A 21,837-nucleotide genomic window follows, 5' to 3' on the forward strand; every position below is an offset into this window, starting at 1 on the left:
TTGGGAGTATCCAACTTAAGAACTTAAACTAGAATGAACATTTACAGTCTTTCTGTATTAGCATTCTGTCTCTAGTTTTTCTGTCTCTCTCTCATTCGCTCATTCAACAAATATTAGTTGAGTGTCTAGTATGTGCCAGGCATAGCTCTAAACGCTGCGAATATAGCAGTGGCTCAACCAGCCAAGGTTCTTCTGCCCTCACCAAGCTGTCTTTCTACAGAAAGGGAATCAGGCAATTAACAAGTAAAAAATAAATGACAAAGAGAATATCAGAGAATGATGCCTGCTGCTAAGGGAAACAGAACAAGGTAAAGGAAAGATGGTGAGTCGGGGGTGTGAAGTTCCTTTGGTTAGGGTGATCAGGAAAGGATCTTTAAAAAGTGAATTAAGAGTAGAGACCTGGAGGAAAATTGGAGACAGATTCCTGGTGGGGAGTTCTGCAAGTGCAAAGGCCCTGAGGTAGGAACAAGAAAAGCAGGAAGAAACCAGTGTGGCAGAATCATAAGGAGAAAGACAGTGAGTGATAGAAGATGCAGTTGGAGAGCCGTTCATTCATTCATTCATTCATTCATTCATGAAAATTGAGAATTACAAGCCAGTTACTGCATGAGGTGCTGCTTCAGAGGAAGGGTCTATGCCTTCCTTCTTTGGTTGGCTCTTGTGCAAGATTCTCCAGAGTTATTTCATATGAAATGGAAGACAGAAAATGCCCTGCTCAGTGGGCTGCAGTCTCTCTCCTGTTTCTTTTATGCCTGTTCTGCACTGAGGCACTTAATGACCTTATTTTGCCTTAATATACTTCCAACTAACACATTATTCCATGCCTATTTTTAAGGTAGTTTATGAAATAGGAATGAATATAGGCACAGTTTGTTCAGTGAGTTTCTAATAATCAAATGCTTCCTTGCTTGGTGTAGCCTGGCTTCCACACAGGGATTCTAATTGAGAGGAGTTTTGCAAAATCAGCATTTAGTATTCTGTGACACTAATTTGGCAAATTCTTTGTTAGTATAATAGGCTTCAATATATAAAGTAATTTGAAGACTGCTTCTGAAAGGAAGCCCAACCAATCTCTGTGTGAATGCTGAAAGATGACACTGCCAAAGGTCTCATCCAGATAGAATCAGCAGGGATTTATGCATTTATGGACTCAGTATCAGCATATGAATCTAAACTACTTTAACAAATCCTAGATCAAAAGATATATATGACTTTCTTTTGCTATGTCCAAAGCCTTGATTATACACTGAATTTTTGAAATAAAAAGATCTACAAATCAAATATTATTTACTTCTCATTTTTATTCCTTTTTGGTTCAGGTTTTATGATCACGTGAGCCTATGGGGTAATGCTAGGTACATCCATATTATTTTAGCCTAGACACATGAAACAGTTGGCTAGGAGGAATGGAGAATGGTTAGCATAGTTGTTTGGTAGCATAGGTGGTTGGTTGGCATAGTTGATTTGCAAATATCAGCATACACTTAATGATTATTTTTAAGTGCTGCTTGAAAACTAATTATGTCTGTCCTGTTGAATTACAGGTGTGAGGAGGGTCACATAATTTAATTATATGGGAAATTTGCTGATTTCCATCTTCTACTACTGACAGCACCTTGAGTTGAGAAGCTATGCCTTCCTGCTGTTTCCCTCAGCATGTAATACAAATATGCACACTATTTGTTCTGACATATAGTAGGTGCTGACTAAATACTTGTTGAATGAGTAAAATTGAATAAAAATAGAAACTACAGTGAATTCATTATAATTAAGACAATTTACTCTTTGTATAAGCTAAGCCAATTAAAAAATTCATACATATTCACTCGTAGAATTTCACTTTCTTATTATTACAAATGGCTTTATATGTATATAATAATTTTTCAAGGGCATAACTGTGATGATGTTATAACACTGTTTTCTTTGTTCAACCAGTCTTTCAGCTCTCCAGGCTTCTACCCCTATCTCCAACTCATGTTAATAACCTACTAATGTGTCTAATTAAGAGCATGGACCTAAGAGGCAATATTCTTCTCATCCCAGTACCATCACTTACGACCTGTGTGACTTTGAAAAAGTTTTGTAAATGTCCTGTGACTCAGTTTCCTCATCTGTAAAATGAAGATCATAAAACCTACCTCAAAGAGTTATGAGAATTAAATGAACTAATATATGACAAGCTCTTAGAAGAATGATTGTTACTTGCTCGTATGCATGTATACCACTAACTGTAGGCAGGAGGCTTTAGTTCCTCACCACTTGGGCCTCTCTGTAGGGTTGCTCACCACATCGCAGCTAACTCCTGCCAGAGTGAGTGATCTGAGAGATAGAAGAGAGGACATTGCCGTGCCTTTTATGACTTAGTCTCTAAAATCTCATCCTTTGTAACACTGTAGCTTTAAATACGTTTATATTAATATTTTAAATGGCTGTATTTTAAAGAAAATATAGGTTGATGCAACAGTAATTACTTTTAATGGCAAACACTGCAATTACTCTTGCACCAACCTAACAACTTAGAGTTTTTAATCTTGATTAAAAGGTAACTGCTTGTTCATATATGTATTCACAAAGAGCTTTAACAAGATTTGTTTTATTTCTTAAAAAACAACTCTTTAGTCTATCTGCAACTCATTATTATTTATGATAAAGATCCTAATTTTATTTGTTCTTAATGGTTAGACAGTTATCTAGCTAAAATAATTTTAGAATCTATCCTTTATTCTACAAATTTGGATCTTTATAACTAACCACTGTAACATATAAGTCCCTCCAAATCTCGGTGGCCTAACATAATAAAAGATTATTTGCTAAACTAGTGGGGGTATTTCTGGGTGGGAAGGTCTTCTAGCTTGCTTCTCCCAAACAGTGATTTGGGAACCTGATTTCTTTCATCTTGTGGGCTCTCCATCTTCAATACAAGGCTTCTAGGGTGGCCCTGGTAGTCATCACTATTCCAACTAGTTAGCCAGAAGTGGAAAAGTGCATGGAGAATCAGGTATATAAGACTTTTATGGGACAAGTCTGAAGGTGGTGTACGTTTCTGTGCTTGTTTCATAAGCCAGAGCTCAGATGTGTGGCCACTCAATGACAAGGGATGATGGGAAATATATTCTAGTTGGTGTCACTGATCTGTTCGTCAGTTTCTATGCTAGTGTCATATTGTTTTGATTATAACTTTATGACTTTATGGTATGTTCTAATATTTCTTAAAGAAAGTCCCCCTTACTGGTTTTCTTTTTACACTTTCCTCCTAAAGTTTGAATACATTTTATCAAATTTCAAAATCAAAGTCAAATAGCCACAACAAAACTCCTTGTTGACATTTTTCATAGAAAATGTATTAAATTTAATATTATTTGTAGGAGAGGTGATATTCCTATGGTATTGTCTTCCCAACCAAGAACATGTACCTTTTCTTTTCTTAAGGTATAGTTTTATGAGTTCTCAAGATTGAATTTATAAAAGAAACTAGAAAAAAATAGAAAGGTTCACAGCTGAGCTTTTTTTTCTTTTTAAATTAAGTTATATTGTACTCATTATGAAAAGTACAGATCTTAAATATACAATTAGATGTCTTTGGACAAGTGTATACACCCCTATTAAGATATAGAACATTACCATCATCCCAGAAGTTTCCCTTGTGAGTCTTCCAATGAATCCCCAGAACCAAGGTTACTATTGTTCTGATTTTCAGCACTGTAGTTTTAGTGGTACTTGTTCTTGAACTTCATATAAGTGAAATTGTATGTATTTTTTTCTGGGTAAACCTTTTTTGTTTCATGTGGTAATTCACTCATGTTGCTACATCAATCAATTTGTCCATTTGTATTACTGAGTAGTATTCCATTGCATGGTTATGCCATAATTTATTTATTCACGTTTTGAATAACATTTGGGTTGTTTCCGTTTATTGCTATTACGCTTAAAGCTGCTATACACATCGATATGCAAGTCTTTGTGTGGACATATGTATTTATTTCTCTTGAGAAGATATTTAGAAGTGGAATTCCTAGGTCATAGTATAGGTGTATATTTAACTTTATAAGAAACTGACCAACAGTTTTCTCAATTAGTCAGCCATGTTTTACACTCCCTCTGGCAATGTAACCTCCACATTAATAGTTGTCACACATTACATCCTCAGAGACACTTGATGTTGTTGGTCTTTGGTTTTAGCCATTTGAGTGGACGTATAGTTTCTCATGTTTTAAAAATATCAAGTTTAGTGCAGTATAATTTACATAAAATGCAAACATTTTCAGTCTACAGTTCAGTGGAGTCTCACAAGTATATACACTCATATAACAATCCCAAAGTCAAAATATAAAACACGTCTGTTACCCCAAAATATAAAACATGCCCTTTATCCCTTATGCCCTTTCCATTCAATTACCACCCCTCATCCCCATTCATTCCAGGCAACTACTGATTTTCTTTCAGTCACTGTAGATTGGTCTTTCCAGCAATTTCATGTGAATAGATAAAGTTAAGTATGTCCTCTTTTGTGTCTGGCTTTTTTACCTAACATAACATTTATGAGATTTATCTACAGTATTGTGCATATTAATAATATGTTTCTTTTTATTGCTGCATAGTATTCTATTATATGAATATACCACAACTCAGCTGTTGATGAATATTTGGGATGTTTCTAGTTTCTGGCTATTGTGAATAAAGCTGCTGTAAGCATTTGTGTACAAATCTTTATATGAATACATACTTCTACTTTTCTTGGGTAAATACCTAGATGTTAAATTGCTATATTATATAGCAAGTGTATGTTTGCCATTTGGATCAAATTATCAAGAGGGGGAATCACATAGTTGCTGCTTAGCTCTAATTTTGCAATTCTCCTTTCCAGTTTGCACAAGGCTCGGCTCTACTTTATGTCCCAATTTTCAGGTCATAGTTGACTTTAGGATTATTCATCAAAACCTGATGATATGCTAATCAAACCTAATCAAACACAATTATTAGGAATTCATCCAAAAGACATTTAGGATTTTTTTTTCTCTCCACTCTCTTCTTACATTTTATTCAAGGTAGGAAAGTTGTTCCCCTGCCTCTGTTTGAAATTTCTTTCCTGATCATTTTCATATAACGGAACATCCTATGCTCGATTTAAATGGCAAAGAAGAGTCTCAAATCTTGCAACTTAGAAGGTCTAGTCTCATGTTATATACAAAGCTTTCACCTTCATTCAAAGTTATTGCTACTTCCTATGAGGGAGACAATTCATCATGGATCTCCCATGTTTCTGCATGTTTTGCTGGAGAGCACTGACTTTCCTTGGTTCTGCAACATCTTTTCAAGGATCCGCATGTAGTGAACAGCCTTAGAAGATAAAGATAGTGTCTACCTCAGGAATAAAGAGTAGACTGTTTACTCTCCAGTACAATAAAGATAATGTCTCCCTCTGGAGAAAAGGGCAGGCATATTTATTACCCATGAAAAAACATTTGGGTTCCCTAAACATAGAGTTCCTCTCCCATTGCACAATCCACTGCATGTACAGGTGTAATGTGGCCCTCTTTGTATCACCCACTGGAAATTAAGGTTCAGGAAACCACCATAAAAATGCTAATACTCTGATCTCTACTATTGCTGTGAGTAATAAACTGTCTTTTGTCTCTGGCTTGGGAATCTTATTTCCTACCAACATCCATGAAACTCTGTAAGGCTAACTTGCAAACAGGGTAAAATCTCAGACCCTTCATAGTTCTTGACACATTTTTCCCTGGGAAAGAGCTTCTGCCTAGAGAAAGAAATAGCAGCGGCCTTTTTACCACTTCTATGTCCTCTTTTATTCATTAGCTACTTTCTTCTATTGGCTACTCTCCAGTTTCTAAAGGGTTAGGGGAATGGGGAGTGGGAAGATGGAGACGTAAAGGAAAAGAATATTCTTACCTAACACTGCTGAAAGTTGGTCTCTCCCTCTCTGGGAGACTGGCATATGATTGAATTACTTTTGTGGGCCCCTTAAAGAACCTGTTGCTAGACATCTCTTACTGAAAGTTCCCCTAGTTCTGATGAATACATCTCTCAACAAAGTGACACCATTTTTTCTTTCATGGCCCATAAGAATCCTGTGGTTCATCTTTAGCCTCCATCTGCTGCATCCCCATCTCCCATTCTGAGGGCCCTGCTGAACGGAGCCTAATTCAACTTCACACTACCGATCTCATGTATGTGGTCCACGTCTGATCCTCAGAAGACACTTGTGCATCTTTGCTGTGGCAAAGCTGAGGCATGCAGCCTAAGCCCAAAAAAGCTCCTCTCATTCTGCTCCTGCAGGAGTCAGACTCCAATGCTGAGCGTCCTCCATCTGCTCTCTCAGGTAATCCTGTTGAAACTCCCTTTCCTAGGCTTAAAAAAAGATCAGACACCACCTACCTCTACCCTTTGAGGGAAGGGAAGGGAAGGAGGGAAAAAGCACCCAGCAATGCTCTAAGAAACACTTTTCACAAATTCTGGTTTCTTACCCCTTTATAAGTGCTGGATTTTACAACTTCCTTTTTTCTGTGTTTTTTTTTTCTTTTCAAAATTTACATATAATAATTGTACATATATATGGGGTACATAGTGATATTTTCATACTTATAATGTGTAGTAATCAGATCAGGATAATTAGCATATCTATCATCTCAAACATTGGTCTTTTTTTATGTTGGGAACATTCAATATCCTCCTTCTAGCTATTTGGAACTATATATTATTAACTATATTCATCCTATGATGGTATGAAACACTAGATGGTGTGGAACTATATACATCCTATAATGGTGTGGAACACTATGATGGTATGGAACTTGTTCCTCCTGTCCAGTTATAATTTTGTATCCTTTAATAAATCTCTACCTGTCTTCCTAGAATTTCCACTTTAACGTGCTGTCATATAATCACTCATCTTTTCACTTGAGCCAGTGAATTTATTTAGTCCGGATTTTACAGCTCTCCTTTCCAGTTTGCATAAGGCTTGGTTATATTTTATGTCTAGATTTCCAGGCCATAGATAACCTTCAGGTTATTCTTCACAACCTGACGATATGAATATGTTAGTGGGTTTCTGATAACCACATGATCCTTGAAGAAAAGATCAACTATGATAAATTTTTATTTCTGTCTACCCCAAATAATATTTATTTGAAGATGACACCACAGGTACATTAACATAGACTTTGTTATAGGTTTACTTCATTTTATAAAATGATCTCTTGGGGCAGTTCCAAGATGGCCGAATAGGAACAGCTCCAGTCTATAGCTCCCAGCATGAGCAACACAGAAGACAGGTGATTTCTGCATTTCCAACTGAGGTACCAGGTTCATCTCACTGGGACTTGTTGGACAGTGAGTGCAGGACAGTGGGTGCAGCACACGGACTGTGAGCCGAAGCAAGGTTAGGTATCGCCTCACCCAGGAAGTGCAAGAGGTCAGGGAATTCTCTTTCCTAGCAAAGGGAAGCTGTGACAGATGGCACCTGGAAAATCGGGTCACTCCCACCCTAATACTGCACTTTTCCAATGGTCTTAGCAAACGGCACACCAGGAGATTATATCCTGCACCTGGCTCGGAGGGTCCCATGCCCACAGAGCCTCGCTCATTGCTAGCATAGCAGTCTGAGATCGAACTGCAAGGTGGCAGCAAGGCTGGGGGAGGGGTGCCTGCCATTGCTGAGATTCAAGTAGGTAAACAAAGCGGCCAGGAAGCTTAAACTGGGTGGAGTCCACCACAGCTTAAGGAAGCCTGCCTGCCTCTGTAGACTCCACCTCTGGGGGCAGGACATAGCCAAACAAAAGGCAGCAGAAACCTCTGCAGACTTAAATGTCCCTGTCTGACAGCTTTGAAGAGAGTAGTGGTTCTCCCAGCATGGAGTTTCAGATCTGAGAACGGACAGACTGCCTCCTCAAGTGGGTCCCTAACCCCTGAGTAGCCTAACTGGGAGGCACCCCCAAGTAGGGGCAGACTGACACCTCACATGGCCGGGTACCCCTCTGAGACAAAGCTTCCAGAAGAACAATCAGGCAGCAACATTTTCTATTCAGCAATATTTGCTGTTCTGTGGCCTCTGCTGCTGATACCCAGGCAAACAAGGTCTGGAGTGGACCTCCAGCAAACTCCAACAGACCTGCAGCTGAGGATCCTGACTGTTAGAAGGAAAACTAACAAACAGAAAGGACATCCACACCAAAACCCCATCTGTATGTCACCATCATCAAAACCAAAGGTAGATAAAACCAAAAAGATGGGGAAAAAAACAGAGCAGAAAAGCTGAAAATTCTAAAAATCAGAGTGCCTCTCGCCCTCTAAAGGAACGCAGCTCCTCGCCAGCAACAGAATAAAGCTGGACGGAGAATGACTTTGATGACCTGAGAGAAGAAGGCTTCAGATGATCAAACTTCTCTGAGTTAAAGGAGGAAGTTTAAACCCATTGTAAAGAAGCTAAAAACCTTGAAAAAAGATAAGACGAATGGCTAACTAGAATAACCAGGGTAGAGAAGTCCTTAAATGACCTGATGGAGCTGAAAACCATGGCACAAGAACTACGTGATGAATGCACAAGCTTCAATAGCTGATTCGATCAACTGGAAGAAAGGGTATCACTGACTGAAGATCAAATGAATGAAATGAAATGACAACAGAAGTTTAGAGAAAAAAGAGTAAAAAGAAATGAACAAAGCCTCCAAGAAATATGGGACTATGTGAAAAGACCAAATCTATGTCTGATTGATGTACCTGAAAGTTATGGGGAGAATGGAACCAAGTTGCAAAACACTCTGCAGGATATCATCCAGGAGAACTTCCCCAATCTAGCAAGGCAGGCCAACATTCAAATTCAGGAAATACAGAGAACACCACAAAGATACTCCTCAAGAAGAGCAGCTCCAAGACACATAATTGTCAGATTCACCAAAGTTGAAATGAAGGAAAAAATGTTAAGAGCAGCCAGAGAGAAAGGTCAGGTTACCCACAAAGGGAAGCCCATCAGACTAACAGCGGATCTCTCGGCAGAAACCCTACAAGCCAGAAGAGAGTGGGGGCCAATATTCAATATTCTTTTTTTTTTTTTTTTTTTTTTTTTGAGACGGAGTCTTGCTCTGTCACCCAGGCTGGAGTGCAGTGGCACAATCTTGGCTCACTGCAAGCTCCGCCTCCCGGGTTCATGCCATTCTCCTGCCTCAGCCTCTCCGAGTAGCTGGGACTACAGGCGCCCGCCACCGCGCCCGGCTAATTTTTTTGTATTTTTAGTAGAGACGGGGTTCAATATTCTTAAAGAAAAGAATTTTCAACCCAGAATTTCATATCCAGCCAAACTAAGCTTCATAAGTGAAGGAGAAATAAAATACTTTACAGACAAGCAAATGCTGAGAGATTTTGTCACCACCAGGTCTGCCCTAAAAGAGCTCCTGAAGAAGCAGTAAACATGGAAAGGAACAACCAGTACCAGCCACTGCAAAGTCATGCCAAATTGTAAAGATCATCTAGGCTAGGAGGAAACTGCATCAACTAACGAGCAAAATAACCAGCTAACATCCTAATGACAGGATCAAATTCTATCATAACAATATTAACTTTAAATGTAAATGGACTAAATTCTCCAATTAAAAGACACAGACTGACAAATTGGATAAAGAGTCAAGACCAATCAGTGTGCTATATTCAGGAAACCCATCTCACATGCAGAGACACATATAGGCTCAAAATAAAAGGATGGAGGAAGATCTACCAAGCAAACGGAAAACAAAAAAAGGCAAGGGTTGCAATCCTAGTCTCTGATAAAACAGACTTTAAACCAACAAAGATCAAAAGAGACAAAGAAGGCCATTACATAATGGTAAAGGGATCAATTCAACAGAAAGAGCTAACTATCCTAAATATATATGCATCCAATACAGGAGCACCCAGAGTCATAAAGCAAGCCCTGAGTGACCTACAAAGAGACTTAGACTCCCACACAATAATAATGGGAGACTTTAACATCCCACTGTCAATATTAGACAGATCAACGAGACAGAAACTTAACAAGGATACCCAGGAATTGAACTCTGCACCAAGCAGACCTAATAGACATCTACAGAACTCTCCACCCCAAATCAACAGAATATACATTTTTTTCAGCACCACACCACACCTATTCCAAAATTGACCACATAGTTGGAAGTAAAGCTCTCCTCAGCAAATGTAAAAGAACAGAAATTATGACAAACTATCTCTCAGACCACAGTGCAATCAAACTAGAACTCAGGATTAAGAAACTCACTCAAAACCGCTCAACTACATGGAAACTGAACAACCTGCTCCTGAATGACTACTGGGTACATAATGAAATGAAGGCAGAAATACAGATGTTCTTTGAAACCAACAAGAACAAAGACACAACATACCAGAATCTCTGGGACACATTCAAAGCAGTGTGTAGAGAGAAATTTATAGCACTAAATGCCCACAAGAGAAAGCAGGAAAGATCCAAAATTGACACCTTAACATCACAATTAAAAGAAGTACAAAGGCAAGAGCAAACACATTCAAAAGCTAGCAGAAGGCAAGAAATAACTAAGATCAGAGCAGAACTGAAGGAAATAGAGACACAAAAAACCCTTCAAAACATTAATGAATCCAGGAGCTGGTTTTTTGAAAAGATCAACAAAATTGATAGACCGCCAGCAAGACTAATAAAGAAGAAAAGACAGAAGAATCAAATAGACGCAATAAAAAATGATAAAGGGGATATCACCACCGATCCCACAGAAATACAAACTACCATCAGAGAATACTACAAACACCTCTATGCAAATAAACTAGAAAATCTAGAAGAAATGGATAAATTCCTAAACACATACACCCTCCCAAGACTAAACCAGGAAGAAGTTGAATCTCTGAATGGACCAATAACAGGCTCTGAAATTGTGGCAATAATCAATAGCTTACCAACCAAAAAGAGTCCAGGACTCAGATGGATTCACAGCCGAATTCTACCAGAGGTACAAGGAGGAACTGGTACCATTCCTTCTGAAACTATTCCAATCAATAGAAAAAGAGGGAATCCTCCCTAACTCATTTTATGAGGCCAGCATCATCCTGATACCAAAGCCTGGCAGAGACAAAACCAAAAAAGAGAATTTCAGACCAATATCCTTGATGAACATTGATGCAAAAATCCTCAATAAAATACTGGCAAACCGAATCCAGCAGCACATCAAAAAGCTTATCCAACATGATCAAGTGGGCTTCATCCCTGGGATGCAAGGCTGGTTCAACATACGCAAGTCAATAAAGGTAATCCAGCATATAAACAGAACCAACGACAAAAACCACATGATTATCTCAATAGATGCAGAAAAGGCCTTTGACAAAATTCAACTACCCTTCATGCTAAAAACTCTCAATAAATTAGGTATTGATGGGATGTATCTCAAAATAATAAGAGCTATTTCTGACAAACCCACAGCCAATATCATACTGAATGGGCAAAAACTGGAAGCATTCCCTTTGAAAACAGGCATGAGACAGGGATGCCCTCTCTCACCACTCCTATTCAACATAGTGTTGGAAGTTCTGGCCAGGGCAATTAGGCAGGAGAAGGAAATAAAGGTATTCAATTAGGAAAAGAGGAAGTCAAATTGTCCCTGTTTGCAGATGACATGATTGTATATCTAGAAAACCCCACTGTCTCAGCCCAAAATCTCCTTAAGCTGATAAGCAACTTCAGCAAAGTCTCAGGATACAAAATCAATGTACAAAAATCACAAGCATTCTTATACACCAATCACAGACAAACAGAGAGCCAAATCATGAGTGAACTCCCATTCACAATTGCTTCAAAGAGAATAAAATACCTAGGAATCCAACTTACAAGGGATGTGAAGGACCTCTTCAAGGAGAACTACAAACCACTGCTCAATGAAATCAAAGAGGATACAAACAAATGGAAGAACATTCCATGTTCATGGGTTGGAAGAATCAATATCATGAAAATGGCCATACTGCCCAAGATAATTTATAGATGCAATGCCATCCCCATCAAGCTACCAATGACCTTCTTCACAGAATTGGAAAAAACTACTTTAAAGTTCATATGGAACCAAAAAAGAGCCCGCATCGCCAAGTCAATCCTAAGCCAAAAGAACAAAGCTGGAGGCATCATGCTGCATGACTTCAAACTATACTACAAGGCTACAGTAACCAAAACAGCATGGTACTGGTACCAAGACAGAGATATAGATCAATGGAACAGAACAGAGCCCTCAGAAATAACGCTGCATATCTACAACTATCTGATCTTTGACAAACCTGACAAAAACAAGCAATGGGGAAACGATTCCCTATTTAATAAATGGTGCTGGGAAAACTGGCTAGCCATATGTAGAAAGCTGAAACTGGATCCCTTCCTTATACCTTATACAAAAATTAATTCAAGATGGATTAAAGACTTACATGTTAGACCTAAAACCACAAAAACTCTAGAAGAAAACCAAGGCATTAGCATTCAGGACATAGGCATGTGCAAGGACTTCATGTCGAAAACACCAAAAGCAATGGCAACAAAAGCCAAAATTGACAAATGGGATCTACTTAAACTAAAGAGCTTCTGCACAGCAAAAGAAACTACCATCAGAGTGAACAGGAAACCTACAAAATGGGAGAAAATTTTCGCAACCTACTCATCTGACAAAGGGCTAATATCCAGAATCTACAATGAACTCAAATTTACAAGAAAAAAACAAACAACCCCATCAAAAAGTGGGCGAAGGACATGAACACACACTTCTCAAAAGAAGACATTTATGCAGCCAAAAAACACGTGAAAAAATGCTCATCATCACTGGCCATCAGAGAAATGCAAATCAAAACCACAATGAGATACCATCTCACACCAGTTAGAGTGGCCATCATTAAAAAGTCAGGAAACAACAGGTGCTGGAGAGGATGTGGAGAAATAGGAACACTTTTACCCTGTTGGTGGGACTGTAAACTAGTTCAACCATTGTGGAAGTCAGTGTGGCAATCCCTCAGGGATCTAGAACTAGAAATACCATTTGACCCAGCCATCCCATTACTGGGTATATACCCAAAGGACTATAAATCATGCTGCTATAAAGACACATGCACACGTATGTTTATTGCGGCACTATTCACAATAGCAAAGACTTGGAACCAACCCAAATGTCCAACAACGATAGACTGGATTAAGAAATTGTGGCACCTATACACCATGGAATACTATGCAGCCATAAAAAATGATGAGTTCATGTCCTTTGTAGGGACATGGATGAAACTGGAAATCATCATTCTCAGTAAACTATCACAAGGACAAAAAGCCAAACACCGCATGTTCTCGCTCATAGGTGGGAATTGAACAATGAGAACGCATGGACACAGGAAGGGGAACATCACACTCTGGGGACTGTTGTGGGGTGGGGGAAGGGGGAAGGGATAGCATTAGGAGATATACCTAATGTAAATGATGAGTTAATGGGTGCAGCACACCAACATGGCACATGTATGCATGTGTAACAAACCTGCACATTGTGCACATGTACCCTAAAACTTAAAGTATAATAATAATAAAATAAAAATTAAAAAAAATCAGATTGAACCATATGAAACTAAAAAAAAAAAAAAAAGAAAATTTAACTCATCATGTTGTTATAGTCACCAGGGGTCCTTTTTAGCAGTTATAGTACAGGGCCCACAGAGAAATCACATTTTCAATAATGAATGGGGCTATAATTTGGAGTCAGAACACCTTATCAACAAAAGAAATGTCTGAAGAGGGAAACATAATCTAAGCCTCCCAACGCACCTATAGTAGATATAATTGATAAAGAGATATAACCAGAATTTTTTTGTAATTTTTCTCAAAAGATTAATCATAATAGTAAAAGTCTCTCAAGCACCTACGTGTGCCTAAAATCATGTTAAATTATGTACATGGAGGATCTTGTTAAATCCTCACTTGAATCCTATGCATGAAGAACAGTCTTCCATTTTACATCAAGCCTCCATTTTACAAATGGGGAAACTGGAACTTAATAGTTGAATCTCACCTGTTGGGACTCAGCAAGCAATACCCTAAAGTATGGCACCTTGGCATGTGGAGTACTTTGAGCTGAAGGACATTAGAAGGACCTCATAAGCAGTTTCTCTTGCCCCCCTATCACCCACCCCTTTTTCTCCCCTGATGTGAGTCACAGAATGCAGAATTCCTTTTCCACATGGTGTATCGTAGAAACTAGAACCTCTCTCCCCAAAAAGCAAGCCATAAAACCTAGAAAGGTCACTCTCTCCCTTATCTCTTCTCTTTTGAAGACTCTTATTCCATGGGGGTCCTGTCCCATACCTGGGAGGGAGGAATGTTACACAGAGGCCCAGAAGAATCAGCACAGACAGGCCATGGTGGATTTCCTCCTTCAGCTATGATCTGTCAGATCATACCTTTTTGTCCAATCACATTTCTACATGGCTGCCCATTCTTCCTCAAACCAAAACATAAAAATAAATAATTTTTCCTCTGAGTCTTTAGGTCTTTATTTCTGAAGCCTCCTGTGTTACATAAAACTTTGATTAAATAAATCTGTTATGCTTTTCTCTTGCTAACCAGTCTTTCATTATAAAAGTGTCAGCTGTGGACCCTTACGACGGGTGAGAAAAGGTATCATACCTTTCTGCCCCTACACACCCAAAGTCATGTACTGGTACATAGCGGGCCAGGGTTTGACTTCAGAGTCTTCTCTCAATCAAAAATGCACCACAGGAATTTAGCTGCAACATGGTCAACTAATAACATTTTCCTTCACATAAGATCATTATTTTCACCATGAGATTCTCGTTACTAAACTGTAGCACCAAGGTGCACGCTAAAAATGAAATAAAAATGTTTGTTTCATGAATAGCTGTGCTCATCTACCTTTTTTTCTCCAACTGAAATTGGAGTATTGGTGCATTTTGTGCATAAATGGAAGCTGGCAAACAGGGCTTGGTTTTGAGAAAAAATACAGGTCAGACATAGGCTGTTCAGTAATTGAAAGAGAAGAGACTGTAGATACTGCAACCAGAAACTTTTCAAAGAAAGCCGAGTACCTCAGTTATTTCCATATAAAAGACGCAGGAGTTGAGATTTAATAGCTTTTATTCATCTTTGGAGAAAATGAATGCAGCTTCCACCAGCTGATAAAAATATGAGTGAGGGAGGAGGGGCCCCTGTGCATCTTCCAGGCAGAAAATAGGTCTGTAACTTGCTTTGTGTTTGAGGTCTTCCCATGTTATGTGGTATGTCTAGCAGATGATGTCATTAGCTTCTAGAGCAAAAGCAACCAAGGGCCCTAGTAGAGTTGCATGGCATGGATGGGTCATTTGTGTCCTCTGAATTTGCATAACTGAAGTGCAGGCCAAATTCTCAGCTTGGTGTTCATTTTGCTGGGTAAGTAGGGCCCAGCTGACAAACAGAGTTTGGAAGCTTCCAAGTTACTAAGGCAAAACACTGGGGCAAGAAGCCACATAACACAGGGCTTATGTGAGCTCAAGTCCCTACCTTTATGGATTTGTATCCCAGCTTCCTCTCTTTGAGGATGTTAATGTTGGAAAGGTCTTTTTCTTCTTCTTCTTCTTCTTTAAATGAAGGTTGGATGTATTAAAATATGTAAAGCAATCAGAATATTAGACAATTCATTTTAGCTTCACGTACATGCATGCATGTACACACACACATTCCAGCCCAAACCATTTAAACATTCTTAGTGTCCTTCCAGATTTTCAAAAAAGGAGTAAGCCTTATGTGATAGGCCCTGTGTAAGAGCTTAACTTGCTTACCCCTAATTCTCAACTAATCATACCAGCCACAGTTTCCCATTCTGCCCTCTCTCCGGGGCTGCCTCATACTATGTTAGTTAGAAATAACACAAAAAATATGGTATTTCTCCACCTTAGAGTCTTTCTTTTTCTTTCCATGTCCCTGGACATGGAGTGTTCATTATAGTTTGGCACCTCTAACTTGCTGGGCATATTTGTTTATTAGAGCTGGTATTTATTAAGCACTTGCTATATGCTAGGTGCTGTGTTAAATACTCTAAATAAATTTATAATATGAGTAGTATTGTGTCCATTTTACCTATGGAGAAACCAAGATCCAAATTAAGAAATCTATCAAGGGTCACACATCTGGAAAATGGTAGAGTGTGAGCTCAAGTTTATGCTGGCATGGCTCCAAATCCTGTACTCATCCTTATAAACCACATTCCAGGTAGCTTTGTTTTGTTCACTGGCGAAAGATTGAAGTGTCAACCCAAGCCAACAATCTTGTAAATACAATCTATGGTTCACATGGAAAATAAGTAAATAAATGTATGTGTGAATGCGTCTTAGTCCATTCTGTCTTGCCATAATAGAATACCACAGACGGAGTAATTTATAAAGAAAAGTAATTTATTTCTCACAGTTCTGGAGGCTGGGAAGTTCAAGGTCAAAGCACCTGCATCTGGCAAGGGCCTTCTTGCTGAGTCATAACATGATGGAAGGCTTCACATAGTGAAAGAGCATGAGAGAAAGCAAGACGGATGGGGGTCAAACTCATTATTTTATCAGGAACCCATTCCCATGATGACTAACCCATTCCCAAGATAACAGCATTCATCCATTCATGAGAGCAGAGCCCTCATGACTTAATCACCTCTTAAATGTCCTGCCTCTCAATACTGTTGAGTTGGGGATTAGGTTTCCAACACATGAACTGCAGGTGACACATTTAAACAATAATAATATGGATATAGCCCATGGCCACTACTGGAGAAACAATTCAAAGTCTACGTGTGTAGATCTGAGTTCTAGAGTGAGACCAGAAGCACGTCCCTCTTTCTGTAAAAACTTGGGCCTTAGAAAGAGTGTGGATCCCCAAGGTACAGGCAAACAAAAGCAAGCTTTGGGGCTGCGTCTTGTCTTCTCTGGACTTAGGAAGAAAGAAGAAAAAATTTAGCAGCTGGGGGTAAAGGGTTAGGTTTCTCACCCCCAGACTAATAGTGCAATAGCAGTACCTGCACATGGTGGAATGGGAGAAGGAGTTGTTCCAGCACCCTGTGGGTCCCCAAGGAAACTGAGAAGACCCCATCAGTCCTCATTCTGTCAGAGGAGTAGCTCTTCTTTCAGCAAGTCTGAGCAGGTACAACAGCAGTCGTAGGTTCAGAATCTGTGCTCTATTGCTCCAGGCTGCCCTGGGAAGACCTCTATTATGGGGTAGCTAGTATTTCTCTGACTTTCATCAAGACCAGTTAGGTATTTAAGGTCTTGGATTCCCAGGCACAAATCACATACCTATCTTTTAAAAATATATAGTTAAAAGCCAATCTCATCTTTTTATCCCAAACATATAATTGACACTTAAATTCAAGTTGTGTCATAATCGGATTGCATCAGACAGCTTTGTAAATAGCCTTAAAAGTTTTAACTAATTTGGAGAGCAATCTAATGACAAAGGTAAGGCAAGTAGCATTATAGAATGGTTTCTGTTTGGTGGAGCTTAAGCCATAAAGGGTATTTTTCCCAGGAACCAGGAACCCTACTAACTCCAAGCCACTTTTAGTGATAAATTAACCACCTCATCTTTGTATGTAAAGTATGATATATATCTACTTTTATTTATATTTGATTGGACCCAATGGAATCAGATATTATCTAGCTTACTATCCACTGGCAGTGTTCAGGGGTCACCTTGAAATATTTGTAGCAAGTAAAAGTTCGAGAGTGTGGGCCCAGGTATAAGAAACACAATATTATTTCCCTTTACTTTGCTTCTATTATGCAGAAAAACAATCTGTCAATTTGTGGTTTCCAACTTCCTCCTAGGATTGTATCTAGGATTGTTACTGTATCTCTCATGTACATATAATGCAGGGCACATGGTAAGTCTTCGATAAATGGTTTCTGTGAAAGAAATAAAATTGAGTTCACATCATGACAGCCTTCTTGCTCTCCTTGTCAAATAGGAAGTGAGGGAGTATTATAAGACATAGGTCATATTTACAAAAATAAGGTTAAATTAAATTTTTTTGGAAACTATTTTCAGGTTTGCATAATCCCTTGAAGTAATAAGTACTCTCAGATATCACAAAACCATGACTAGGACACGCCAATCTCATACAAGGAAGCCCTTCTCAGTGAAAGGCAAGGAATACTGGCCCAACGTGTTGAACAAACATTGCCTGATATGCAGTCACAGCTTGTCATCCCACCTCCAGTCACTGCTTGGCTCCACAACAAATGTCAATAGCTTTGTTATAAGAAAGCTGAGAGCAATAAGATTTTAGATAAATATGTTCAAATATTAAACCTAAATGTATTATTTAATAGTGATATGCTAGTTTGCAATTATCCATGCTAATAGGGAAATAGTTTGCCAAATAATATTCAGATACAATTGAAAAAAGCCTTATTTTAGTTGTTTGTTATTACCTCCTTCCCTTCAAACATTTGTAAGTGCTACTAACAAGGAAAAAAATTAACAAATTTTGACTTTTACCTCCATCTCCTTCTTTTCTCCTCTGATGAAAATGTTCACAAGCAATAAAACAGATACACACTAAAAGAAAATAAGAGGCAAGAAGCAGAAAACATGAGAAGCCATACTAGATTCCTAGACCCAGAAAAAGGCAACACTGGCAATGATAGCAACGTGTCATAACTGGCCAATTCACTCACAGAGAAAAGAGAACATGGCACTAGAAGCTCAGTGATGCTAAAATTTTAGGAAGCAGCTGTTTTTACTCTATCCTTTATATTTTGATCCATGGAGGGTGCTCGCACTGGCTCTCTCTCTCTCTCTCTCTCTCTCTCTCTCTCTCTCTCTCTCTCCCTCCCTCCCTCCTCCTGAGGGTTTCTTGGTAGCTAAACTTTGCATTAATGGTTCTCCTTATTTTTCATAATAATAGCCCAGCTGAGCAGGAAAGAAAATCCAACCATAGTTGCTTTTCTAACAGTGTCAATGGGCTCAATCTTTAACCAGCTGTTTGTGGTTCTCACGGAGCAGTGAATTAAACCAATACCTGTAGGACCTCACCCATTTCCCATTACCATTTGAGGGAAGTTTTCTACCATTTCTTCTTTTCACGAACACAGCCTCTTATATAGCCAGTTTCCCTGACCAGAAAGCATTTCTTTATCCCCTCTTAGCCTGGATTTTCATCTGTACTGATTCTGACAAGGATTTTCAATTTACTAAATGAAACATTTCCAAAATATTCACTGAAAAGAGGAAGATAGTCTGTTAAAAGGAACTCACAAAACCACGGGACTCACGGGACAAGTCACGAGTGGCATCTTGAGCTTTCTTGGGCCCCAGGTCATTTCAGTCGCTAAGGCTGATGCATAAGATGCAGAGAGAAATACGGGCCATGTGATAAACTAAAAAGCAAAACTAGTGATCCATGTAATATGGCTCATGCTTTACAATGGAATGAAACTCACAGGCCCTTTAAGTTGGAAACATCTGATGAGACATTGCTTCTAGGTGTTTTGTGGATTTTAGAATTCTGAAAGTGTGTGGCAAGTGTGTGTGTGACCTTAAGCTATACGTGTCTCGTTTGTGATGACTTATTCTAAAAATGCAGGGCCTTTACGTTTGAACAGTAAGTGCAGCTAGAGGCTTAAAAAAGCAAAGGCCATTATTTTATATAACTTCTTTTTAAGAACATGTGAAGGGGGCTATTTGGAGAATACAGTCTGAGCAATCCTAATGACTCAGTTGTGCCGATTTAAACTACGTAAGTTTTCAAAGTTTGTATTTCCTATTTTTAAACATTTTTCTGCATTTAACTTCAATTATTACTTGTAATATGTATCTGCATGCTAAAAAAAACCAGCACTTTAAGAAGTCAAACAATGTTTACAGCACTCAGAAGACTCTCTAAAGTATCCCATTGGTTTGTTTTTCAAACACAATAAATTTATATAATTACTGGGGTATATGTGTATGTTGATATGCAAATAACATATCTTCCTACTAAACATGCATTTGTTGGCCGGGCGCGGTGGCTCACGCTTGTAATCCCAGCACTTTGGGAGGCCGAGGCGGGCGGATCACGAGGTCAGGAGATCAAGACCACGGTGAAACCCCGTCTCTACTAAAAATACAAAAAAATTAGCCGGGCGTGGTGGCGGGCGCCTGTAGTCCCAGCTACTCCGAGAGGCTGAGGCAGGAGAATGGCGTGAACCTGGGAGGCGGAGCTTGCAGTGAGCCGAGATTGCGCCACTGCACTCCAGCCTGGGCGACAGAGCGAGACTCCGTCTCAAAAAAAAAAAAAAAAAACATGCATTTGTTTCTCTAAATTTTATACCTGAACATAGGACCCGGAAAGCAAATGACTCAGTTTCATCTTTTAGATATTCCTGCCTGGTACCAGTGTTACTGTTGAATAAATGTTTACTGACTGCTGAAACTAAAGCCAGCATTGCAGGTGTGTGTCACTCTAGGAGATCTGCTTTTGCATATTGCTTTCACTTAAAGAGAACACTATTCCTTCAAGCAGGTAAAGAAGTTACTCTCTTTCCCGTGATTATTTCACAGTTACAGTCAGGTAGGTTGTCTTGCTTTAAGCTGTGTTTCAATGAATTTTTAAACCGTTTCTCTCCTCCCTGGCTTTCAATGCCTTAAACTAGTGACAGGCCCAGTGGGGAAGAAATCTGGGGACAAACTACACTAATGGATGACTGCATGCCTTTAAGTGCTGAAATAAATAAATGACTTCAAAGAGAATACAGACAGGGAGGAAAAGGATAGGGCAGGAAAAGAGAAGGAAATGGGGGTAAAGGGCATAGGGAAATGTGAGTGAGTGGCACATGGCTCCTGACATGGAACTAGGGTACACCATCTAATCCAAAAAAGTTCATAAAGCACTTTCACATGCATCATTCCACAGTTATTAGATGAAGTATAGAATATCTTGATTTCAGAGATGAGAAAGAGGATTCAGAGAGGTTGAATATCTGCCCAAGGTCACACAGCTAGTACGCAAGTAGTAGAGCTGGCACATAACCTTCAACATCATCATTGTCATCATCACTGTCATCATCTTCACGCCAGATCATCATGTTTTCCTCTGAGCATATGGCCAACCCCTATACCATCCGTTTGCCCAGTGTTTGCAGACACCACAATTAAACAAATATATTTAAGTGCTGCTTAATAAAAGGTGAATGTTATTGAGGGGAAGGAGAAACTTTGTAAATATAGGGCAAAATGTCATTATTTTCTGAACTATAAATTGTTTATATTAGCCACAAGCTCTGATGGATAAGGCACTAACATTTTGAAATCTCTCACAATGTGTATGTAGATTGTCATTATATAAAATAACAACAATAAAAACGATATAGCATTACAGTGTGTAAGGCCCCATTTATGTCCTTTGCATTCTATGAGGAAAGAACTATGACTATCTTTATTTTACAGATGAGGAAACTGAGGCATATAAATTTCAGTTACTTGCACAGAGTTATACAGCTGTTAAGCAGTAACATCTGAAAGCATCCTGGCTCTGAGTCCTCTCTGAACTATATAATTTTATGTATTACTTTCAAAAGAAAGTAATTCTAGGTGATTATATTATCAGCTCAATCATTTTAAGTACCTGTATCTATGTTATTATAAATTCATTCCATTCTACACTATATTCTTGACATTTTTTAATTGGTAATTCTTGACAGGGAAACCATTTCCTTTATGATACTTAAAATATTTGTTATATACATTTTTTTAATCATTAAAGTAAATAACCCTGGTGTAAAAAAGAAACTAAAACATTACATAAATACATAAAAGAGACAGTTACAGTTCTTTGTAAATTTAGCTCC

The sequence above is a fragment of the Nomascus leucogenys genome, chromosome 11 (genome assembly GCF_006542625.1).
Source record: "Nomascus leucogenys isolate Asia chromosome 11, Asia_NLE_v1, whole genome shotgun sequence".
Taxonomy (NCBI): Eukaryota; Metazoa; Chordata; class Mammalia; order Primates; family Hylobatidae; genus Nomascus; species Nomascus leucogenys.